This window comes from Meles meles, chromosome 10, assembly GCF_922984935.1.
Source record: "Meles meles chromosome 10, mMelMel3.1 paternal haplotype, whole genome shotgun sequence".
NCBI lineage: Eukaryota > Metazoa > Chordata > Mammalia > Carnivora > Mustelidae > Meles > Meles meles.
In genome coordinates, this window is record NC_060075.1 from 43,441,096 (window position 1) to 43,467,971 (window position 26,876).

At 41.1% G+C, this 26,876-nt stretch overlaps 1 protein-coding gene across 2 annotated transcripts in view; it reads right to left on the reverse strand.

The window, feature by feature from the left end:
• Window positions 1-26,876, reverse strand: part of NPSR1 (neuropeptide S receptor 1) — a 152,375-nt gene that overhangs the window by 90,575 nt on the left and 34,924 nt on the right. The window lies entirely within an intron of this gene.

A 26,876-nucleotide genomic window follows, 5' to 3' on the forward strand; every position in this document is an offset into this window, starting at 1 on the left:
TTTTAAAAAAATATTTTATTTATTTATTTGTTACAGAGAGAGACAGCGAGAGAGAGAGAGAGAGAACACCAGCAGGGGGAGTGGGAGAGGGAGAAGCAGGCTTCCCGCCAAGCAGGGAGCCCTATGTGGGGCTGGATCCCAAGACCCTGGCATTATGACCTGAGCTGAAGGCAGACGCTGAATGGCTGAGTCACCCAGGGTTGCCTCTTTTTATTCCTTTCTAAAATGGATTTTGAATGTATCATCCATTTGGTAGTTGGTAACACTTGCTGTCTACTATTATTAGTCATTCTCTCATCCAACCCCATAAGCGTCAGACATACTACAAGCATACTACAGTACTGTTAATGATTTCACATACTACAATGATAATAATAATAATTACTCCAATTTATCAATTGCCTATTGTAATCCAGATACCTGTGCTAAGCACTTTGCATACATATACTATCTCATTAATTTTCACATGTGATTATCCCATTAATAAATAGGAATTTGAGACTTAATTAACTGACTTAGTTAATTGACTTGCCACATTCACCTGGTTGTGAGACATAGAGCTGGGATTTGACCCTGAGAAACTGTTACTCCAAGTTCCTAACCACCACGTGCATACCACCATCAAATATCACACTCAGAAATTCTCAAATAGTGCCCCAAAATCACTTGAGTAAGAGTAACTTTGAGGGAGTTGTTAAAAAAAAGAAAAAAATTCAGCTTCCTGGGTCCTACCCAGACCTGTTGAATCATGCTGTCTGCTTTCTCTCCCTTTCTGAGCACACCTTATTGCTGCAAACGTTTTATACTTTATCAGAAGAAATAATCTTCCAGCTCCCGGGAACAGGGAACAGATGCCAGGAAGTGAAGTTGTGTGGGCTTTTGGGTAAAACTGAATGAGTTTATCAACCATGAACAAAGGCTGCCAAACTCGAGGGAAAACTTATATAACATGCTTTCCTTCTCTAGAGTTCTCGGGTTTATTTTTCTGAATCTGTCTCTGTGACAATATGGCTACACTATTTAGAGGTTCTCCTTTATGCCAGCTACACCATTTTCTTCCAGATCCAGTTCCAGGGGGTGATGAAAAGAAAGTCAACTTCAATTGTTTTTGGAGAAACAAGCTAGTAATTCAGGTCTAGGTGACTTTGAGGGCAAAAGTTGAAGTGAAAGTATAATGGGGCTTTCTTGGTAATGGCATATTCTTTAAAATATAAGTCTAACTCCTTCGTGTGGGAGGTAAATGGGTTTTGGTTCAACCAAATGGATAAGTTTTCGCTCTGACTGCTATAGAAATTAGGTTATCTTCTTCGAGTGATTGTTGAAAAGACAAAAGGAGATATATTTGGCAAACTACAAACATGCATACTATTTTATTATGATTATTATTGTTATAAACTATAACTGGTAAGAAATGTTGAGTAGATCAAGTGAAAAAAGAAACCTTTTGTAAAGAATTTCAGTGAAGATTTGAAATAGAAATTCCAGTGACCCATTCCTACTTTAAATGTCTGCTAAAGAGAGAGAGATAATTAAAGACCATTTTATTTTGGGCCATTTAGAAATTTGCACCCCCTTCATTCTCTATATAAAGGATGCTTTGTTCAAACCCTTAGGCTCTTGGGGTCCTCAGGGAGGGCCTGTCAGTGTGATGAATCTTCACATTCTGACAGGACCTCGAATCTGCTGAGTGGTATTTTGGAGCGGGTCCTCAGGGAAAGGACACTTCAGTCCCAGTGAAGGTCACAGTGATGATTACTGGGCAATGGGACATTGCTCTGCTATTGTAAGTCATTGGGGTCAAATGTGTTACTATTTCCTAGAAACAGAAACTGTGTTGTGCTTGGCTGATGCAGGATTCCCAGGAGTTCTCCGTTCAGGAGTAAATGAGGCGCTCAGCAGAGAATAACCCGTTCTGCAAAGCGGCCTTGGGCAGCATCCCCTAGGGGATTGCTTCAGCCAAGATGGATGGATTCATTCTAACTTAAGGTGCTCAGGGGTTCTGTAGAGAGCGGTGCTTTCCGCTCCCTTTGAAAATGTTCATTCAGATTTGGTGAGTATGTTTGCAGTTTGGCTGGGAAAGGCCACGGTGAGACACGTCAAATAACCGGACCCACAATTCTGGCTCCAATGGTCTTCCCCTCCTCTCCATCTGACTGACTCTTCCTTATTCTTTAAACCTCAGAGGAGATGGGATTTCTTGCTGCACTGTACAGTGATTATCTGCTGCTTCACTCCCTTATCCACCCAATCTCCAGCCTCATTGGTCCCTTGTCCTTGGAGTGACTCAACCCTGTCACTTTTGTCCATTCGCCCTGCCGCTCACTGCCTGGCTTTGGGCATCCACCACCTCCCACCTGACTGGCTTCAGTTACTGCGTCTCTCATCCTGGCCCTCACGCCTGTCTCCACCCTTGAAAATCGAATACGTCACAGCCTGGTTTAAATCTCTTACATGTAGCTTGCAGAAAAAACTAGAAAACCAGAGAAGCCAAAAACAAACCAACATAAACCAGAAAATAACAAGCATGTAAAACTTTTCCACCCAGATATAACAACGATTAACATTTACCTGCAGAGGTGTTTAGATTTTATTTTCTGTTTATTTGCATAAGTTAATTTTTTTCCAAAGAATTATACTATAAATATTGGGTTTTAACTTGCCCCCCCTTTTTTTTCACATCACAGCTTATTAACCTATAAATAACTTTTATCTGCATTGTTCTATTGTAGTTCATTAAAGGTATAAATTATTGTTTCTACAGCCAATGACACCACTGTTCTTCTAATATTTTTCACTTTATGACACTGTAAACTATATCTTGGTTTAGAGCCATTACACTGAACCTTAAATAATTTCTTGGGAAATTTTAATAGAATTATTAAATTCAGGGTATGTGTATACACACACACACATATATTCTTTTAAAAATATAATATTTGATATTGTTTTAGTTTATAACCACATGTACTAATTATTTATGATTATTTGTATTTTAATAATTTCAGGACTCTATACCATGACTTCTTCAATTTAGGTCTTTAATTTTGCTCCAGCTCTTCCCTGGTTGTGAATACCTTTAAGTTTATTTTTAAACATTCTATAATAATGCCGTGGTTTCTAAACTGCTGCTTATCTGCATACGTCGTTTTGTTACCTTCACACACAAAAGGTAACTTGGCAGCTTCTGATATCCCTGGGCCGCGGCTATTCCCTTAAGACTTTACATGTCTTCTCGGAGTGTCCTGATGTTTGGTTTTGCAAAGAAATCGAAAGTCACTGTGGGTGTTACTAGTCAACAATTTTGTTCTCCCTAAAATCTGAGGACTTTCCTTTAACCTTTTTAAATTGTAATACCTACACATAAAATAAATATTTGTTGAGTAAATGCACAAAAACTCTTTGCTAAGATGTGATTCGATGATGGTGGATGTGGGGTGGCAGGTCTGAACTTTCAATGACTGTGTCTAGAAATGACAAGTCCCTGAAACCTGCTCACACAAGCCTCTCTCCCATTTTCTTTAAGCTCAGGGAGAATTTCTTCTGTTATAGGCTTGGTTCTGCTTTTCTTTCACTTAGTCTTGCTTTTCTTTCAGGAATACTCTTTGTTCTCTCCCACTCTTACCCCCTTTTATTTTGTTTAGATTTCCTTATCTTTTTCCTCATCATTCTGGAAAGTTTTCTCAAATTTTCCTTCCATCAGTGCATGGGATTTTCTGCACCATGAATCGGGCCGTTTTTGTTGTTGCCTCAAGTGTTGGTTGATGGTTCCTTCCCCGCCAGGGCTTCCTTTCCTTTACGTGTCCTGCTTATGACACTGTTCCTACTTATGCCTTCTTATATCTTTAAATGACACCAAAACATTTCCTTGAAATGTATTTTTTTTCTATCCACTGAGGTATAAATTTTCCAGACATATCTTTTTCTTCTGAGCCTTCTAGATGTTGTTTCCTTTGTCTTGATATAAACTACATGTCTATAGTTCTAAGTTATTTGATGGCTTTATTATTGTTTTCAGGAAAACATCTGATTTCTTTTCAGATTGGATGATTAGAAGCAGATACGGCGGATGAATTACTCTTGCTCCTGCTCTGTTCGGCATCTGGTGAAGGAATGATACCCCTTCCTGAAATGCACCGGGAGACCGGGTCAGTGTGCCTCGCTCCAAGCCAATACCATGTTTCTGATGGCTGTTTGTCTGAGGGAAGTCTTCCCTCCCCTTCAATTGCCTGGCTCCTTGGGACTCTTAATGAGTGAGGTACACACACACACACCCCACACACAACCACCCACAACGCCCAACATGGCACTATCACCAGAGGACTTCTCTCAACTCACACACCCAGCTTTTTACTTGTAGGACTACCCATCACCTAATACCCTGAGTCTGTTCCTACATTCTGCCCATTTCCCCCCTGGGGCTTATAGTTCTTTCTAGAAAGTGGTTAATGGTGTCATGAGTTCATTGTGCTTGCCTCACAGCCTGGCAGTATCTGAGGACAAGCTTCTCCTTGTCCAGTGGGTCACATCAGGCCACAGATCATCCCTCTGTCTTGCATTTGTTGTCAGTCTGGTTTTGCACAACAAATCTAGGCATGGTCTCAAGGACTCCCTGGATCTGTGTTTTGCCATGCAACCCCATCTACCTAATCAGTAGTATCAGTTCCTCTCTAACTCTGACCTTGGATTGTCTGTCATGGGTGGTTTTTAATAGTAATGGGAGTTTTCACTTTTCCCCATATTTTTGAAGTGAGAACAGGGGACAGATTGCAGGGAGGGCAGTGAGATGGGCAGAGTCCCGAACTGCAAGTCCATCTAGATTTTTGGCAGAAGAGACTGGGAACAATCTGTGATTTAGGAACATGCTCTGATAGCAGTATGACAATACATTTTAAATCCCCATTAAAGAACCAGGTATGAAATATATATATTTATGTAGTACGGTGCTAGCTGTATGTAAATCCCTTTCTTGTTTCTCATAATATTGCAGAAACTTCTTAACAGTGCACAGAGACAGAATGTCATCATTATCCAGGGACGGCGCCTTATCCTTTTTTCTCAGGACCAATCTTTTCTAGGTCACCTGCTGCTTCCACATAGCTCTGAACAATCTAGCATGCTAACCTTCTGACTCTGTTCTCCTCACTAAGTCATGAGAGAGCAAACATCTTTGCAGCAAATTATGCCAAGCATCAGCATGGAAATGAAAGGAGAGGAAACAGCTTCCCTGCCCTCTCTCCCCTGAGAGAGGCAGACATGGGGCAGGGTGGCATTTGCCTGCCCAGCACATGTGCTCTGAGAGCTTTTACCCTCACTCCAGCCCTCTGATGGCCAGCCGTGTGACTGCCCATTTTCCTCTCATTGCATAATGCACCCCCCATGCGCTTACTAGGTATTAAGTGCTCATCCTCCCCTAGTATCCTTATCACATGCCGTGGGCTCTGGATAAACTCACAGAGCAAACTCCATCTTCCACCTCTTTCTGCTCCCTGCCAACCCTGGACACCTCATTGGGGCAGCAGGACTGGGAAAAAGCCTGGGCTTGGAGGACAGAAAAACCTGGATTCAAAGTAGGACTGTATCATTTTGTGTCTAATGATCTCCTCAGATTACTATATACACTCTGCAATCCCAGGGTGTGAAAGTAGTCTCTTCTTATGGTGAGACCCCGAAAATCCCGCCGGGCTTTTGAGGGTACGCCTCACCTTGGGGCATGGCCAGTTCAGAGCAAGAGTAGAAGAAGTTCTGCACCAAATGGTACCTCCCCGGGCTCGCATTTGGCCCCTTTGCCTTCTCCACTACTCAGATCCTCAGGCTTTTCATCCTCTCTTCCATAGGGTTGCGAAGGATGTTCTGTAGGGCCGACTGATAATTCCTTGGTGGAGGCTCCAGTGATATGAGGGTTTTCTGACTCTCTTAAATACTTCAGTATGGGGGCACCTGGGTGGCTCAGTGGGTTAAAACCTCTGCCTTCAGCTCAGGTCATGATCTCAGGGTCCTGGGATAAGCCCCACATTGGGTTCTTTGCTCAGCAGGGAACCTGCTTCCTCCTCTCTCTCTCTCTCTGCCTGCCTCTCTGCCTACGTGTGATCTCGCTCTCTCTCTCTGTCAAATAAATAAATAAAATCTTTTTAAAAAAAAAACACTTCAGTACGTGGGTGCCTATATAATCCACTTGGGCCTGATAGGTTCAAAAAGAACATTTTTTGGGGAGAAGGACTTTCTGGAACCGTATTCCCATTTGCTTAACCCAAGAGCAGCTCTGGCTTGGGACAGCATTGCCTTTACATGCCTGAGTTTCTTGATTTTATTGAGTTGGGTCTTCTTTCTTTGCTGTCTTTCTAGCGACCCAAATTACAAGCCCATTCTGTCTCTGCTCTATTCTGAAGCCTTGGCCAGGCAGAGGCAAACCTGTCACAATGCAGAATGTCTGCCGTGACAGCCAGACTTCTCTCGCTCTCTCACATCAGGTGTCCTCAATTAATCTTCCTCCAGATAGAAGGAGCACAATGGGACTTGTCATTTGTGTTAATCAGAGCACACATCTTCACTGTGAATTGTACCAGCCTGGAGCTTCTTTTCAGAGATCACTCCTGCTTGCTTGAGATGAGAGGTTTGTGGTCCTGGTACAATTTCTTATGGACATGCCGGTGGTTTTATGTCCTTCAGAATAATAGCTCATCATCATTCATTTGGCTCTAAGTCTCCATGGCATTCCTTGATGCATAGGTCACTGGGTAGCCCACCTACCCATCTAGCCATGACCCCCAGCTCTGCTTCTCTCCCAAGGCTGGTCAGAAATGACTGACTGGGTCTTGGGTGGGAAACCCTGTGGACCTCCCCTTGGTCAGCCTTGGCAATCACAACCCAGCTCTGCTAGGTGGGTCTCTACCTCTAAGTTGACTTTCCTATCACCTTTGGGATCTCTAAGAGAGTTTGGTGGATGTGTTAAAGTATAGAGGTCTTATGGGGCAATTTTTATGGTTACTTCTGAAGAGTCCTATAGAGTTGTCTTATTCTGAACCCATATGTCTATTTGCCTTTTACACAGAGGTTCCTACAGCCATAACCAAGTATGGCACATTGCCTACTTCCAGCCACTTCAAAGATGCTCCCCTCCTAGCTCCCAAGCCCTGTTTCATGTTATTCACATGTGGTGCCCTCCTCTTGAATCCTAGCTGGGCTGTGACTCATGCCTGACCATTGGGATGTGGCAGAAGTGAGACTTTGTAACTTCTCAGCCTGGGCCATGTGAATCCTTGCAGTTTCTACCAGGTGCTCCTGGAACCCTCTGTCCCCCTTCAGTGAAGCTTTGGAGGAGGATCCGGGGAACCTGCCTAACAGTTCTTGACAATCTCCCAGGGGCTAGCCTGCATCAACCATGCCATGCCATTCACGCCATTCCCACCTGAGTCCCAGACCTCATGGAATAAAGACAAAAAACCGCACTGGGCCCTGCTTGATTTCCTAAATCCCCTGCCCCCCAGACACATGAGGGGCAACAAACTGATATTTTAAGCCACTAACGTTTGGGTGGGATTGTTTGTTACACTGCAACCAGTGACCAGAACAGGGGACACTTGTTGAATGATGGTGTCCAGTGTGCACAGTTGTTTGAGATCCTTTTTCTTGAGGTGTTTCTATATCTGGAGGGACCCGGGACAAGACCTGAGACAGATGATTGGTTTCCCAGCCAGCGGGGCAATTTTCCATTCCCCAATCATGGATGGTACAGAGTCTCCCCAGTTCCAGGCTTTATTCAGGGAGCCTAGGTCTGCGCTTACTACTGGATCCTTGACAAACCCCCCCTCCCGGCCCCCAGAGATGTGAAAACACAGCTCTTAAATATCACCTCTGGATCTGCACTGTGTTCTGCACGGCTCCAGCTCCCAGAGTTTTCCTGCCTAAGCATCTGCCCTTCATGTCTGACCCCTGGAGATTTCTCTTGCTGCCTTTGAGCTGAATCATTAATTGTTTTAATATACATTTTCAGTTGCCATTTGGAGACGGGGTAAGGATGGGCCGTGAAGGAGGAATCCCAGAGGCAGCCACATCCGACATTATAGACTGATTTCTTTATCTTTGTCTCTCAAAGAGTTTTAGGCATATGGCCCCCACATCACAAGACTGTGCTAGTGAAACCACAAATGGGTTAACTCTTTTAAAAGATGCTAATTCATTCAGAAAAAAAAAATGGAGTTTTCTGTCGAAGGTTATTAAATTCACAGTGGTTGTCTATTGTCCCACCAAGATGGGTCTGACAATTGGAATTCTATTTGTTTGGCGGGGGGAACAGTGATGTAACTACTGATCAGAGCAGCTTCCTCTCTGGCCAGTCTGTGTGCTTATAACAAGCACCAGAGAGCTGTGTCCTTAAAATCACGCCTCCCCGCAATCCATCTCCACGGCAGATGACAGCTAATGGGGCCAGGCTGCTCACATGGATCTCCTAGATAATGTAGAGGGGTTTTTTTTCCCCATTTAGATTTTAATAAAACTAGCAGATGGGAATTCAAGCTGTAACATTCAGCAAGAGAATTAATATACTGAAATGTGACCCTTTGTCAGAAACTCAAATGAGTATAAGGCTATCAGGGCAAGTGAACGGAGAAAAAAATAATTATGGAAGGAAGGAAACTGGAAACAGAACTGAGATGATTATATAGTCCTTTGAGAAATGAATAAAGGACTCTCTCAGAAGTAATTAAGTCTCCTTCTTCTATCCTCACGCAGTATTTTGGCTTCGACACTTAAACACATTTCTGTTTAAGTCGCTCCTCTGCTCAAAGCCTTCAGTGATGTCCCAGTGCCCCAGTTTCTCACCCTCTGGCCCCCAGTCCCACCCCACCCTGGGGGCGGTGGCTTTTCACTTGGGGTGCATTCTCAAGTCATTGAGGACCTTTATCAATGGTGGAGGGCTTCTCGTACACACAAAAAGAGATTGAATGATATAACCGACATGCACGTTCATTATATCACCATGCATATATTATTACACCCACCAGACAGCTTCAGTAATGGATTTGAGTTTTGAAAAGATCACTCTGGCTACCCTGTGAAGAAAGGACATAAAACAGAACAACAACCAAAGAAAACACTGCGAGTAATGTAAAGGGGAAAGTAGAGTGGAGAAGTCAGGGAGTTTCAGATGGGTATCTGTGGCTTCAGACAATTAGTTAAATTAATATTACTTAAATATATACCATATGTTAGAACTCTGCTGGGTGCTGAGTGCAAGGGGAAAGAGATTGTATAAAAACAAAATGAAAAAAACACAATCTTTGATCTCGGTGGTTCACGATACAACAAGAGAGATAATATAAACAAGCAGCGATGATACAAGGCATACTGTGAAAACCGAAAGAGCCAACAAATCAATTTTAATGGGGAAATAGAGATCAGATCGTGTGGCAGATGTTCCTGGAATAATTAATGAGCAACATACTGTTGCCTGGGTCCCACCCTAGAGATGCTGATTTGATTGGCCGGAGTAGGCCAGAGCACCCGTGTTTTTGCAAAGCCCCTGTTGACTGAAAGGTGCAGCCAGTGCTGAGAAATGTGTTCTGTGTTCTTACCCACCCATTCAGGCAGCTGTCCGGCAGTGAAAACCATGCTCCTCCAGCAAACTGGGCCCAGGTCTCAGATCTCCCAAACAATGATGGTGGACAACAAAAGCTAACGTTGCTTGAACAGGCTCTGTGCTGGGCATTTCAGGAGCATTGTCTTAGTAATTATCAACACTGGCTGCATATTAAAATCATCTGGGGAACTTTGGAAAAAATACCAATGTCTCACTTTGGCCCCAGATCAGTTGAATCAGAATCTTTCGTGTGGGGCCTGGATATTAGTGTTTAGGGTTTTTTATTTTTTATTTTTTTTAACTGTTCTTGGACTTGATTCCTACTTACAGGATGACTGAAAACCCCTCGCCCTGGACATAGGAGGTGTTTCTCATGCTTATATTTATAACCCTCCACCTTCCTTTATGGAGTACTGTTTTCTAGCCCATCAAGCCGATTGGCCATATTCTGAGAATAACAAATAACTTTTGCTAGCCTGTTTTCTAGGCCAGCATAGCTCCTGGCTTATTTCTTTGGGAAACCTAACCATCATTTAAGATCTATCTCTTCCAGAAAGGAAGATTTCTGATTTCTCCTATGAGAATATAATTTTAGCTTCTTTGAAAACCTCTTAGCTCTTGCTTTTATGTAATTTTTTTTTTCACGACATTTTCCTCGTCTGGTGTCATTTCAATTAATAACTTTGACTTCTCCCTGCTACACAGAAGTCCCCCAATGAAAGACTATTTCCTACTCATGCCGCTCTTCTCCACCAGGTCTAGCAGTGGGCCTTGTGCACAGTAGGTCCCAAATTCGTACTTACCAACTGAATCAGGGCACAGACCAAGGAGAGCTTCTCAATTATCTAGTATCGGGTCAAGCAGAAAGGTCTTTCTTTCATTGGTTAAAGGACTTCTTTTCGAGCTTCTGATTATTCATGGCCTTTTGAGACTCCAAGATAGAAAGTGCAGAGGGCTGTTTAGACACTAATAGTAGAATCTAGAAATAGGTAATTCACAAAGAGTGGCTTTCTTCCCTTCCTTTCTTTGCTTTCTCTCCTTTCCCTGAAGGGAGGTCCTTGTACAGTGTCAGGCTCTGGCAGAGAGCACCAAAAGAAGTGGGAATCATCCTTCCTCCACAAACCTCCCAGATTTGTCAGGTTCAGTCAGAAAGTAGCCTTTCTAGGAATCCCAAGTAGGAACAGTTTTGGATACAGGGAACTAGAGACATAAGGGGGGTCAGGGAAGCTTTGGCTCGAGTTCATAAAATCAAAAAAAGGACCTGAATGGCTAGACAGCGACTTCGGATGACCTTAGCTGCATGTAGCACCCGAACAGAACAGGTGGTCTGCAGGAGGTCATGTGGAGTCTCTGCAAACTTCACCAATCTTTGTAAGCATGAAGAAATCAGGTGACTTCCAAGAATTAGCTTAGAAAACACTGATACTACTCTCATGCTTGCCATCTGCTCGTTCATGCTCTGTCAGACTTGCCGTCTCCCCTTTGTCTCTCTGTTCCAGATCTCCTGCGTGTGTGCTCCTCGGTGGCAGGATCTGACCTGGGAGCAAATGGCCAAAAGGATTCTGGGAGATGTAGGCCTCTCCCCTGCGGTGCCATAGAAAGCCAAGAGAGAGGCAGTGGCGACATTGAATTAACAACAGACAATCTGGCCAAACGAACTCAAGGTAGGTCCAGACAAACTTATTTGGGGGAAGATGGGGGAATGTGAAGAGATAAGAAATATGTAAGTGGACAAAGGAAAGAAAGCCTTTGAAAAAGTTTCTCCTGAAAGGAGGGTATGTAGCAAGCAGAAAGGTGTCTCTGAGGAGGACTCTGCTCGTCCCCAGGAGGTTTAGAGGGTGGTCTTCTCAGGGGGAATTTGCCACACTGTGTGGATTAGTCCTCAGTTCAGCAGGTGCAGAGACTGGGCTTCTGATCTATAACCACCACCAAAGAACCTCAGTTCTCTCTAAAAGCCCATTCGAGACATAGAAGCATCCCACGGTAGCTTCATGATCGTCCCATCAGAGCAAGAGCTGGCGGCTGGTCTTGGAGAGCACCCCCCCCCCCCCGCCCCTGTTGCCAGCCTCCTTGACCAGTGTGGGCTTAATATCTGCATCCACACCAGCCTGCTGCTCCACAGGGCCAAGTGCACCCCTCAGTTGCTCACTCCTCCACCCTGGCACTTAGCACAGCCTGGTGCATAACAGACGCTCGACGAGTTTCGGTTGACTGAATGGATATGTAATTATGGTGAGGCGTGATGACACATCTTTGATTCAAAGGACAGAACACCACACTAATGACCTGACTCAGTGTGTCTCTCTCCTGGCCAGTAGTATCATCATTTCATTGTTTCAGTAACAATTCATCATCATTTTGTTAAAACATTTCAGATTTAGTCTCTCTGTACATCTACATCTGTGTGCATATATATATGTACACAGATATGGATATATTGATGTGTATATGCAGATACGGGTATATAACATATCTCTGTATATATAATATACAATATAATATATATCTGGATATAATACAAAGTATATCTGTATACTATATATCATCTGTATATATTACATATGCAGTTACATATAGATATAGATATATGTTACATAATGTATGTGTCTAATGTATAAGTATACATATCTATATAAAATACACATATCTATATATCCACACATGCATTATTATGTACTATATTATTGTTTTACATGTTTAGAGGATTTAATATCACTGGTTAAACTATAGTAAGTATTTCAGTGAGTCTAGAAGAACCTGCCTTTTCCCATCATGGATTGGTTTAGTAAATTTGATTATTAAATGGGCTCTGTGCCCTCATTGGTTGGATAGCAAATGTTTTCTTTGTTTCTGGTTTGTTTCTTGTTTTTTGTTTTTTTTTTAAATATTTTATTTATTTGACAGAGAGAAATCACAACTAGGCAGAGAGGCAGGCAGAGAGAGAGGAGGAAGCAGGCTCCCTGCGGAGCAGAGAGCCCGATGCGGGGCTCGATCCCAGGACCCTGGGATCATGACCTGAGCCGAAGGCAGAGGCTTTAACCCACTAAGCCACCCAGGCGCCCCTGTTTCTTGTTTTTTTTAAGTCAGATGATTTCACAAGGAATTGCATGTGTGGTGTGAGAGAAGGAGGGGACCCTAGCATGTCTTCGTGTTTGCTTTAGGATTCTGCAAAGATGTGTTGGCATCACTGACAGGGAAAGCTGGGCAGGAAGAAGGGCCGTTTTAAGGAATATCAAGGAAGAAGTTGGGTGTAGAGGTCTGGAGTACTGTGTTTGTATTGGCCTGAAAAGTGGAAGAATGCATTTTAGACACAGGCGTTGATTCCTCAAGTTTTCAGACAATGGCTAAGTTGTACAAACACCGTGGGTGTTCAGGACACAATGAGCTCATTGTGGAGGAAGAAGTCGATTGGAAATCACGCCTCGCCTCTGTCTGTGTAACACTGACTGAATTCTTGATGACCAAGAAACAGTTTAAGCCAAAGAAAAGGGAAGTGAAGGTCACAGAAAGTTGTATAAGTTTCCTTAATGATTAAAATTAGGGACAAGCAACAATTAATTCTTCATGTTGAGTTTTGGGCAGAGTTCATGAGGGGTGGAGCCAGTAATCGCTGAGCCAAGGACACAGTTCCACAGGATAGAGCAGGGCTACCTGTCTGTATATTAAGTCACTCTACTCCAGGGCCTCCTCCAAGTATGACCACAAGGACTCCCTGAAGAGATGCTTGGGAGCTCTCAAGCCCTTTTAGAAGAAAGTGACAACCTGCGACTCTAGGTTCTCATGCTTGCATCCCTCACACGGCAGAGTCCCAAAGGCGCTCGAGGATTTTTGACAGGCCGCCTGCCCTCTCTGAGCCTCAGTATCCTCTCTGGAAAATGGGAATATTTATCCCACAAGGCTGGTATAAGGTCAAAGGGAGGATACTTGTTAACATCCTGAAGGTTATTGATCACCACTCACCTATTTACAAAATTATCAGGGAGACAGAAATGATTGCAGTTTATTTGATCTGCGTTAAGTTTCTCCTGAGTAGAATGGAAAAGCTTACTTTATAATTTTAAAATATTATTTTCCTATAGCAGTGTTATAATGTTCTGAATCTTCAGAGATATTCAGAAGGCTCCCAACTCTTGGGAAGAGTATATTCTGCCATGTTCTGGAATCCGAGCGGCCCAGCTACCCCACTCCTGAGCCCAGAGAAAAATCTCCCTTTCCCTTCCGTTAACTAGAAGCTCATGAAGTTTGCGACTTCCTGTTTTTTTGATCCCTTTACTGTTTGTAAGCAGGCGATGCTCCCCAACATCTACTTCTCCTTCTTTTGGTAAACACCTCAGCTTTTAACTCAAGTATCCATCCCATCTGCTCGGCCCGTGTGTTTTGGGGAAAACTGCATCCCTAGGAGTAAGACATTTGACTTCAGTCTAAGCTCCTCAGTGTATTTGCAAATCTTGTTCACATCAGTTAGTTCAAATATGAACATAAAGCTCACGTGAGGTCAGGGAGGTGCATGAAGAGGGTTGACAAGCACGGCTGGGAAGAGTGCCTTCCTGTGTTTCTAAGAAGGCTTCTGGAAGTCACAGTCTTTCTCAATGCCTCTGGACCAATGTTCCCCAGGAGTCATTAGGAGACATCTGCTATGGATTGAATTGTGTCCCCCCAGATTTACTTGTTGAAGTCCCAACTCCCAGTACCTCAGAATCGGACAGCATAGGGCTTTTTAAAAAGTAATTAAGGTAAAATAAGGTCACATGGGTGGGGCCTAATGCACAGGACGGGTAACCTTGTAAGAAAAGGAGATTAGGGCACAGACATTCACACACACAGAGGAAAGACCATGTGAGGACAAAGGAAGAAGGCAGCCATCTACAAGCCAAGGAGAGAGGCCTCGGAAGAAACCAAACTTGCCCACACTTTCCTCCTGAAATTCCAGCCTCCAGAACTGTGAGAAAATAAATTTCTGTTGTTTAAGCCACCCACTCTGTGGTATTTATGGCAGCCCCAGCAGACTATGACAGCATCCCATAACCAAGATAAGGAACAAAGCTTAGGGGGTGAGGTCTTCTACCATATCAGAGACAGGGTCCTCGGTGACATTGCTGAATTGCTAGAGCAAATCAAGCCCAAGGATATTCTGCTACTGAACTTTGCAGGACAAAAGCAAAATTGTCTCCTTTCTTATGTTATTGTTTGAATTCTCCCTTATAACCAAATACACCACTCACAGAGCCTTTGGTACCTAGAGCCATGCCTCATCAGCGTCAGTGCTTAATAATACTTACTGAATGACTAAAGGAAGGAATAAATAAACAGCCGTGTATGGGATTGTAGAATGTTGACCTGGAAAGCCCAGTGAGGTAGCGAGCAACAGGGGAATGAGTCAACCTTCTAACTATATTCCATTGGTCATATTCCTTCTGTGAGCCAGCAGCTACATATTACCATTATGAAGCAAAAGAGATAATTCCTAAAGGTGTCAGCTCTCATTAAAACACAAGGTGTTTGGTTATTAAACAACTTATCTAAAGATAAAAAATTCCCCTCAATTTGTACAATTGCAAATTTCTGATTGGAAGCAAAGGATGATTAGAACCAGATCACTCTAGCCTCTTAAGATCAACCAGCTAAACCTCTTCATTTTTAGAAACAGAGACACAAAGACTTAGTGAGGGTAAGTGCATCTCCCAGGTCACAGAATGTGCTAATGATGGTGTGAAGGCAGGGAACAAAAAGAAATCTAAAAAAAAAAAAAAAAAATGCATTCCTAGGAGAAGAGTTCATTCTTTTTAGTTAAATTATTCATGGAGTGAAAGGACAATACCTTCTTTTCCTGCCTAAGAGAAACTGATTCTTTGTATAAATACAGACCTTTTCTTTTCGGAGCAGGGAACAATGATGATATTGCGTAGCCACTGTAGGAATTATCTAAATGAAAAGCATGTGTATTTATTCAGATGTTAGCCAATTAGTCAACTTTTGGTGGAATGAGTGAGTCATATAGTAGAGAGATTTTGTGGCATTAAGTAGAAAAAAGCACACAAATGTCAGGGGAAAAAAAATCTTAACACTAAAAAAAAAACTTTGTTCAGAAAACACTTCAATTTTAAGCAGTGTATTTTGTGAGCATTTGCATTTTAGGAACACTTTGACAATATGGCATAAAAGGTGAAGGAGGAACCAATAAGACATTAGATAAGTTGCAAAAAAAGGACATACTCAGAAATTGACAGAAATGAAAGGCACGAGGTAATATAAAAATAGGTATTTTGAAACTTATCACTGGAAAAGCAACTTTCAAGAGATTTTTAAAATGATGAAAAGTAGAGGTAACCCTGCTAAATGGAATCAAAATCAAATCAGTGATGAGGAAAAGCTTAAATAATCCTTCCCAATGTAAAGGAATAGGACCAAGATTTTAAATGATGAGAAAGAAAAACCACGGTTACAGACATATGGATAATTAATGTTCCTGAACAAAAGATCAGAACAAATGGAAGATGATCAATATTCAGGCACAAACAAAATGAGCTAAGAAGTCACTTTAATCTGCAGATCAAAAAAGCTTTCTTGGCAAAGAGGAGAACTGATCAAACAGCCCAATAAATAGATATCAACTGATAAAGGCATGAAACCACAAAGAAAAAAAATCTAGAAACAAATAAACAAAAATTTGATAACCTATAAAAGAAGAAAACTCTAGTTGACTTTAGACTTCTCCTTTGTAGCATAAAGTGCCAGGAGTCAACAGAGCAACATCTCCATAGATCTGAGTTGTGAATTCAAGATCTCTACATGCAACTATATTGTCATTCTTGTGGAGACAAGAGAAAGACTTTTTCATAAATGTCAGGTGCTTGAGACACCTATCCACATACTAGTCTGGAAAGGAGAAGGAATTACCACTCAGGGTAGTTCAGAAGATTGTGAGCTGTACCAAATAGAGGGATCAAGAATGAGGAAGCCAACTGCTGGTGAGCATGGAACAGTCCAACATAGAAATACTTGCTGATAATTATTGCAAGCATTGACATAAAGCAGAAGACAAATGCCATAAAATATTTTTAATATAACTTTTTATTAAAATACTTGGTCTAGTGTTTGACAAATAAATGCAATAAAAATAAAATAGATGAACTTAATATTAATATCACATAAATAAAATTTAGAGCTAAGTGGGTAAATGAAATTAGAAGGATTATGTGTGTGTAACATTAAGCACACAAACCTATATTAAAGATACACTAGTCAGGAGCCTTTAGGATCCAAATAACAAAAAGTTGAAATTTATAAAATAAATACTGATTAAAAAATGTTAGGAGATGAAAAAAAGTATGAAAGTTGGTAACAGCACTTTTAGTTACCCATAATTCATCAAGTAGGCAAGAAATACATGAAAATAGAGAATATTTGAAGACTATAATTAATAAAGGCAAATTCAAAAAGGTAAGCACAAAGTAGGGGCTGAATATACAAATGGACAATGATCAGAATATATATAAAAATAGAACTCTGACCCACAATCTGCAACAAACAGCCTAGGAAACCAACATATGACCTGTAGCAACCAGAAGTCCAAACAGTATCTGTGGTAGTAAACCACTCCAAGTAGCCAGGACTTGATTATAACTGACAACTTTCTAATTTTTGACCATGCTTCCAACTTAGGACCAAACAGAGAAAGTCAAATCCTCACAGCTAACCAAACACAGAGGATGGCATGCTTCTAGTTCGCCCGCCTACTGCTTCCCTTGCCAGTAGCCTCCTATGGGGCTTCCCTGTTTTACATTATAAAACTTTCCCGCCCTCCTGTCCATCTCTGAGTGGCTGCCAGCAGAAAGGATGGTGGCAAACTCCCCTGTTACAGCCAGCTCTGAATAAACAATTGTTGCTTGTTCTCATTTGGGTAGCTTTTTCTTATTCCCACAGCATTAATTATTATATCTTATTTTTTAGTATACACTAAATATATTTTTTAAAAGATTTTATTTATTTATTTGACAGAGAGAAACACAGCAAAAGAGGGAACACAAGCAGGGGGAGTGGGAGAGGGAGAAGCAGGCTTTCTGCTGAGCAGAGAGCAGGATGTGGGGCTCGATCCCTAGGATCCTAGGATCATGACCTGAGCCAAAGGCAGATGCTAAATGACTGAGCCACACAGGTGCCCCCACTAACTATTTTTCAAAATAAGTGATTGCATGTGAGACCTCAAAGATACCCTTAATAAACTGCAAAGAGCAGGAATCCTCCCAAAAATGTTCTTTGACTGCAAGACCATAACATTCAATATGATTTACAAAATGTTAAAGAAGGGGTGCCTAGGTGGCTCAGTGGGTTAAGCCTCTGTCTTCGGCTCAGCTCATGATCCCAGGGTCCTGGGATCGAGCCCCACATGGGGCTTTCTGCTCAGAGGCGAGCCTACTTCCCCCTCTCTCTCTGCCTGCCTCTCTGCCTACTTGTGATCTCTCTCTCTCTGTCAAATAAATAAATAAAATCTTTAAAAAAAAAAAACAGTAACATTGTATCATATATATGTATTAATTCAGAAAAAAATTCATATTGCTAATGTTTTCATTATGAATAAGTGTTACAAGTAATGTCATCAAGAGGGCAACACACGTCATTCCTGACTGCCCCCTCACAAGACCAACTAGCAATTGTCCATAGACAAGACAAGATCATGAAGCGCTCGGCTGGACCACAGGGACCGAGAAGGACTGCATTAGAAAGGTAAGAGGAGTAGCTGTATCCTGACTCCATCACCCATCACCTAGGCAGGCATGATGTCACACCAATGCCTCAGTTTCTCTAGTGGGGGAAAAAAGATTACTGAAGAAATCTGCAAAGCTTGACTATTGGGAATCAAGTCCAAACAGAAATCCCAAATATATTAATTTCATACAATTCAAAAGCCAAAAAGAAATAATCCACTTAAATGATGGACATAGGACCTGAAGGGCCATTTTTTTCAAAGAAGGTATTCAGGTGGCCAATAGGTTCATGAAAAGGTATTCGACATCACTGATTATCAGGGAAACTCACACCACAATGAGATACCCCCTCACACATGTTAAAATGGCTATTATCAAAAAAAAAGAGAAGAGATAACAAATGTTGGTAGGGATATGGAGAAAAGAGAATCCCTGTACACTATTGGTGGGAATGCTAATTGGTGCAGCCACTCTGGGAAGCACTATGGAGATTCCTCAAAAAATTAAAAAGAGAGCAACTGTATGATCCAGTAATACCACTCCTGGGTATATATTCAAAGGAAATGAAATCTCTGTCTTCAAAAGATATCTTTACTCCCACACTCATGATAACATTATATATAATAGCCAAGACATGGAATCAAACTGTGTTCATTAATGAATGATTGGTGTATATATAAGTATGGAGATTTTTGAAAGTTCTTAGCGCATGCAAATTGTAACTGTATGAGGTGCTGAATGTTAACGAAATTTATTGTGGTAATCATTCAGCAATACATATATATATTATATCATTACTTTGTCCACCTTAAGCTTACACATATCATATGCCAATTTTATATCAATGAAGTTGAAAAAAATTTAAAAGTAAACAATGAGCAGAACAATAAATAAATAAATGAATTAAGTATGCAACTCACAAACCCAGAAAAAGACTGAAGGAAAGTAGCATAAGAAAGTTGTGGTGAGCTCCATATTTGGCCTGGGACAACTCAACACTCCTGATCTCACCTCTCTTGTAAAACTCTCAATTTTCTCTGTTGTCTGATAATTAACAGGAGAGTTTTGAAGGTGGAGAATTCCTTAGTTCATCAGTAAATTGCCCTCCAAGAAGTGCTTTGAGATAAAGTGAATTTTCTTTACTAATATGAGAAGATTTGGTCCAATCAGAAAAAAGAAGTTATTTGAATGTGTGCCAAAAAATATGTTTTCTATCTTTCCTTTGTTGAACACTCAACGGGAGTTATTCTCATTAGCTCCTTCTTCTTTATTGCATTTGAATAAAACAGACAAGTCAGTCTTGAAGATGATAAATGACTAATAAATTTTAATTGGCACTTTAGCTCATAAAATATAAACAGTCATTAAAGTCATCCAGAAAATTGTTAGAATGGAAGTACTAAAAATTGCAGAATGTGCCAAAATAGCAGCTTCAATATCTTCTGGTTTCCTTCCATTCTTAAGACTAATCCTATAACCAAAAATCCTAATGGAATATATAGAGAAGAATTAGTTAAGATTTTTTTTTGAAGGGCTCAGAAATGTGGAGAAGTAAGTTAAAATATATGAAGACAGACACACAGATAAAGGTACTAGTATTGAGAGCCCAGAAATAACCCCCCCACCATGTATGTAGGGTCCATTAACCCATGATAAAGAAGGCAAGAATATGCAATGGGGAACAGGCAGTCTCTTCAGTGAATGGTGCTGGGAAAACTGGACAGCTACGTGCAAAAGAATGAAACTGTCACTATCTTATACCATATATAAAAATAAATTCAAAATGGATTAAAAAGTTGAATGTAAGACAAACCATAAAACTTTTAGAAGAAAATATAGGCAGGAAGCTCTTTGACATCAGTCTTAGCAAGATTTTTTTGGACCAGTATTCTAAGGCAGGAGTAACAAACACTAAAATAAAATGGAAATACATCAAGCTGGAAAGCTTTTGCATAGCAAAGGAAGCCACTAACAAAACAAAGGCAACTTACTGAATGGAAGAAGATATTCGCAATTGATATATCTGATACGCAGTTCTATGCAAACTATATGGCGAACTTCCATGATTTAACATCAAAAACCAACAAAGGACCCAATGAGAAAATGACAGAGGACGTGAATAGACATTTTTCAAAGAAGACATCCAGATGGCCAACAGGCACATGAAAAGATGTTCAACATCACTCATCATCAGGGAAATGCAAATCAAAACCACAGAGAGGTATCACTTCACACCTGTCAGACTGGCTATTATAAAAAAGACAAAAAAATAAGTGTTCATGAAGATGTAGAGAAAAGGAAACCCTTGTGCACTGTTGGTGGGGGTGCAGACTGGTACAGCCACTGTGTAGACAGTATGGAGGTTCCTCAAAATTGTCAAATAGAATTTCCATATGATCCAGGAATCCCAGTACTGTGTATCACCCAAAGAGTATGAAAACCCTAATTTGAGAAAATATGTGCACTTCTATGTTTTTTACAGCATTATTTTCAGTAGCCAGATCACGGAAGCAACCCCCAACTCAAGTGTCCGTTGATGGATGAATGGATAAAGATCACACACACACACACACACGAATATTACTCAGCCATAAAAAAGAATGAACATGGATGGACCTAGAGGGTATTATGCTAAGTGAAGGAAATCAGGCAAAAAGATAAATACCTCAATGATTTCACTTACATGTGGAATCTAAAAAAACAAAACGAACAAAACAAAATAGAAATAGACTCATAAATACCAGAAACAAACTGTCAGTTGCCACAGTGGGGAGGAGTTGGGGGTTGGCCAAATAGGTGAAGGGAATTAAGAGGTACAAACTTCCAGTTTTAAAATAAAGAAGTCATGGGGATGTAAAGTATAGCATAAGAAATATAATCAACAATGTAATAACTTCATATGGTGACAGCTGATAACCAGATGTACAGTGGGGACCATTTTGTAATGTGTAAAAATATCAAATCATTATGATGTACACCTGAAAATAATAGGATATTATATGTCACTTATAGTTAGAAAAAAAAAACACCACACAGATGCAAAATTAATACACTTGCTCCATTCAAATGCTCTGGTAAATGATGTGTTCTTTGTTTTCACAAATATATGAATGCTGCTGTAGTCATTATGGAAGAAACAGATAAATTAGTTTTCTTCTCCAGTACACTGGCTAAGGTGAAAACAAATTTTCTTTTTTAAATAAGCAAACTATACCTGAATAGGTGCATAAGTATAAGAGATGAACAGAGAGAACCCCTGCCCTAAGGAACTTGTGATTCTCTAACTCTTGCAAGCCAGCAAAGCTTTTGTTTTCAGGGACCTTTTAAAATAAGGATCAGTGTGGATCTATGCTGGTGGCATCTAGAGCTTTTGTCTCATGACATTTCCCATCGTCTTTTAGTCCTGGGGGACCTAAAAGGGCATCAGCCAATTTGAAAGCCACAGAAGTGTCTTTCTTTAATGCAGTAAGCCCACTTCTATAAACAATCCTAAATAAATAAATACTCATAAGATTTAATAGTGCGGATAGTCATTGCAAGATTGCTATAACAGCCAAGACTCGGGGTGGGGGGATGTAAACAGTGAACAACAGGAGTTTAATTAATGGGACAATCATCCAATGAATGGGTCACTGCAGTGTACGTAGAGTGTGCCAAGATAAAAAGTCAGAAGACCCTGTGACCCTCTGGAGGAAGCCTTCTCAGAGTAGAGAAATAGTCAAACAGATCCACTGTCTAAACCTCTCAGTTCCCTTGGAAATTGAAGTATGGAAAACAAGATATGCCAGAGACTGCTAGTCATTCTGCCTCAGGAAAAGAACTCTGGGTTTCTTCTGGCGAAAGAACCCGGGTTAAAAATAAAGAAAAACATTTCCCTGCTTTTCTTCAGAGATGGCTAATGAAACACAAGCAAAAGTTAATGGGTGGGAGTTCTAGGAATGTTAGTTAAGAGGAGAACAGATAGCTGGCATGGGCTTCTCTTGTCTTTCCTCCCCCTTCCTTCATATTGACTAGAATTTGGGCATGATGGAGGAGTTCTGGCAGCCATTTTGAACCGAAAGCCTTCCATATGATGAACTGACCTTGAGGATGGAAGTCCTTGAGGATGGAATATGGTTCCCCAGTGGAAAGCAAACACAATAGGAGCTCTGGACTACCTGCCTCGAGAATTCTTTACATAAGGAAAAATAAGTCCTTATAAACTTAGACCACCATTATCTGGATTTTATGGATGTGCAACTGAATCTAATTTCCACTGATTTACTCACTAAAGAAATAAAAGACCAAATAGAAATCAGAATATTCCTCAAAGAATCACTCAGAGCTACTGGTCTATAAGTAGGAGGCTATTCTCAATAGGTGAGTGATGATGAAAATATTATTTAATGAAGGGCATTCGTATTGCCTTGCCCAGTAATAACTGTTAGCACATTATTTTCTCCCTCAAAAAATCCAGGTGAAATGTTTCAGAATTTAGTTTTCCAAATACCTGTGGCACTGATGATGTCAGTTGAATCTGATGATTAAAGAATATGTTTATATGAAAAAATTCGGTCATCCTTCAAAGCAACACTTGGGACCCAGAGCACACTTGAGCTAAGAATGCTGAATAAAAGGGCAGAGCAGCTGAGGATTTGCAGTGAAATTCAGGACTTTTGGAGAACTTTTTATTCCTTTGCAAGTGACTCAAGTGATTTTAAATTAATCAGTTCCTTCATTTCATTTCAGTGAATGAAACAACCATAGTGGTAGCATTGACAGCTAGTGTTTATTGAGCAATTACTATGTGCCTCACACTGTATTAAGCACTTCATTGATATTATCTCATTTATTGCTCTCCAGAGCTCTGAGAAACATGCCCACATTTTGGGTTAGGAAACTGATATTCAGACAAACTGGCTTTTCCAAAGGCTCAGAGCTAGGCCATACAATTGTCGAGATTCATACTCAAGTCTGGATAACCTGAAAGACTGGCAAAGCAAAATGTTCCTCCAAAGAGGTGAGTTTGTGGAAAGTTTTATGTACTTGAAAGAGGGATTTTAATACAGTGGCTGATAGAATATGCTTTGAAAAGACCATAATTCTCCACTCAGAATGTTGATTAAAATGATCTACCCTCCTAAACTTTGGAACCATGATGTTTGGAGGTTCCGCAAAGGATCTGAAAGGCAGCTATGTGAACCACTATACCACCAATGCTCTGGCTCTGCAAAGGGTTTGAAGTAGACAAGTTTAAATGAGTGAAATGTGTCTGGTTCCTTCCCACTCCTTGTCATCCATGGCCCCCAAGACCCTTCTCTTCTACAAGCTCTCAGATTTTCATTCCATACTGAGAAGGAACAAGCAAAGTGAAGTGTGAGTTAAGTTTTCAGAGTATTTTCATTTTAACAGGCTTCCAAGAAATGGTTATGCTGTGACAGACATTTCAGGCAATATCAACAGGTTTGCGAGGCATTACGATGGGGCAGGAGGATTCCTGGCATCCCATCCTGCCTGGGCAGTTTTGACTAGTACCAATGCTGGGGCTCACGATGCAGACTAGAAATCCAGCCAGCTGATCAACTACAAAAAAATTTTTTTTGAAGATTTTATTTATTTATTTGACAGACAGAGATCATAAGTAGGCAGAGAGGCAGGCAGAGAGAGGAGGAAGCAGGCTTCCCACGGGGCAGAGAGCCCGATGCGGGGCTCAATCCCAGGACTCTGGGATCATGACCTGAGTTGAAGGCAGAGGCTTTAACACACTGAGCCACCCAGGCGCCCCCAGCTACAAATATTTTTTACTGAACCACAAGCCCTTTCAAAATTTTTTGAAGTGTATATTCAGCTCTTATATTCTCCTACCTCTAGTGACTCCTATGCTCTTGCTCTGTCAGTCCCCCTCATTTATTAAATACAGTGACACTAGGCTCTCGAATTTGCTCCATCTAACCAGCCTCACATTGTCCTGAGGTGTTGCAGTCTGTCCCCAGACCACTCACCCACACATAGGCCCCTCAGGGAGGCCCAATCTGTAACAATTAAAAGCTCATGATTGGAAAAAAAATACTGCCTCGGTTTGAATATCTGGTCTACCCCTTATGTATGACCTAGGGCAAGGTCTGAATCTCTTTGAACCTTAATTTTCATGTCTGTTAAAAGGGTAAGATTAGGGCAGGGTTAGGTCATGGGACTATTGTGAGGATTAAATAAAATAATCTACACAAAGCATTTAGCACAGAGCCTGGTATATGGTAAGCATTTAATAGAATTTAGCTTCCATTATGGCGACCCTCTTTACTAACGACTTTCCATGTGACTCTACTTTGACTCCCTGTTACTAGGGGCATGCTGAGTTACACAATCTCTGCAACATTCACCTGAGAATATCTTTGGTCTTGAACACATACTCCCTTCTTTCCAGCTCTTTTATTCGGCAGCCATCACTAAACCCACCTTACCACTGTGTGGTGACTCTCATTCCTTGACTCTCCACCATCTTTCTTTTTTTTCCCACCTGCCTGTTTTCATTTCTTTCTTTAGTCATAGTCTCTTTAGTCATAGTGGTCCAACATTTGTGTCATCCTCATGACAAGAAGTTCAACTTCCTTGCTCTACTGTGTTCCCATGTTACCAGCAAAACCTGGCCATGGGTTAGTATCGCAATTCTCATTCTTATACGTTGGGACTTTGACTATAAACCACTAAAGGGCTATGGTGGCCTGAACCAAGCTAGCACCACAGAGGATGTGCTCAAGGATTTGCTGAACATCTTAGCAAGGCGTCCCAAGCTCTTGTTTATGGCTACCCCTCATTTCTTTCATCTAGGTCCTCCAACCCCCCCATGCTATGTTCTGCCCTTGAATCACATGTAATCCTCTGACGCACCTAGCTTTTTCCCTCTGTTATTAACTGAATATTTGTGTCTCACCAAAATTCATCATGTTAAAGCCCCAACTCCCAATGTGACTATATATACAGATAGGGTCTTTATGGAAGTGGATGATCATAAGGGTAAGGCCCTGATCTGACAGGCTTAACAGCTTTATTAGGAGACACTAGAGAGCTTGCCTTCTCTCTCTCCATGTGAGGACAGGAAGAGTGATCTCACCAGAACCTGACCCCGCTGGTACCCCATCTCACATTCCCAGCCTCCCGAGCTCTGGGATAGAAATGTGTGTTAAGCCCCCCAGTCTGTGGTATTTTGTTATGGCACACTGAGCAGACTAAGATATGATGCCAAGAGAAAAACACCTATAAAATTATAGCTGTATTTATGCAAATGTCTTGGTATCACAGGGACATACTAATAATAGCAGCATCTTTATGTGAGAACAACTCATTCGTGCTGAGTTTAAGCCAGAAGCCTCTGTTTTAATATCACCCTGATAGGGCCCCAGTGTCTTGTCAGTGATTTTCCCTCATATCAAGAAGCCTGAGACATACTCCTCTGAAGGAAGAATTTTAATGATAAGCAGATATGAGGATGTGCTGCTCTTGACTTTCCTCCTTAATCTTAGTGGTCATCTGATAATCATGTAGACTGTGTTATATGGGTTGGGCTTGATACCATTAGGAAATTTCCTTTATATTTTCATTGCGTTATTATTGCTCCTGTGGCATATAATGTTTCAATTTTTTGGTTTTAATAGTTCAATATAATGGTCTATAATTCTCAAATTACAATAAAGGAAATTGGAGAAGAAAGTCCTAACATAACAACTTTTTTCTCAAGGGAACTCATTTTAAAACATTGACAAACATGCAATTTGTTTAAACCATTATAAATGATAAGCTCTCCGCCCTTGCTCTCACTCTCCCCAACCACACCCAAAAAGCTGACTATTCCCATCACATATATTTTTTAAAGATTTTATTTATTTATTTATTTGAGAGAGAGAGAGAGAGAGAGCTCGCGCGCGCACGCACGCATGCAAACATGGTAGGGGGAGTGGGAGGGGGAGAGGAAGAAGCTGACTCCCAGCTGGGCAGGGAGCCAGATGTGGGGCATGATACCCAGACCCTGGGATCAGGATCTGAATCGAAGGCAGACGATTAACCAACTGAGCCACCCAGGTGCCCCTCACTTCACATGTTGAGAGCGGGATTCATAACATGGGGTGGGCTAGAATTTTATCATAGCAGAAGCTTTCAGAATTTTGACTTTAAGATTTTATATATCAGCAGCTATAAATCAGGGTCCCTTAGGCCAAATCTGTCTTGCTTGTGTGGTTTGTTTGATCAGCATAGTGTTTAACAAGAATTGAGTTTGAATGCCTGTTGGTGGGGTACGCTTCTACTTGTCCTGGGGGTCCATCTTCGCCTGTCCTTTCCCTGGGCTCTTTCACACAGTTTCTCCTGAAGGCATTTGAGTTGGGGTTCTGCTCCAAATTGAGGTGCTGTGTTTTGTAAATAAACCTTTTTATTAACATTAACTACATAAAGTACACAAATCATAAGCATATAATTTGGTGAATTATCACAAAGGGAACACATCCATGTAATTACCATCAACAACAACAAAAAGAACATTATTAGCACTGGAATCTTCCTGTCTTCATTTTTCTCCCCTCTAAACCAAATGGGCACCAGTGTTTTAAGAAGCACCGCAAATA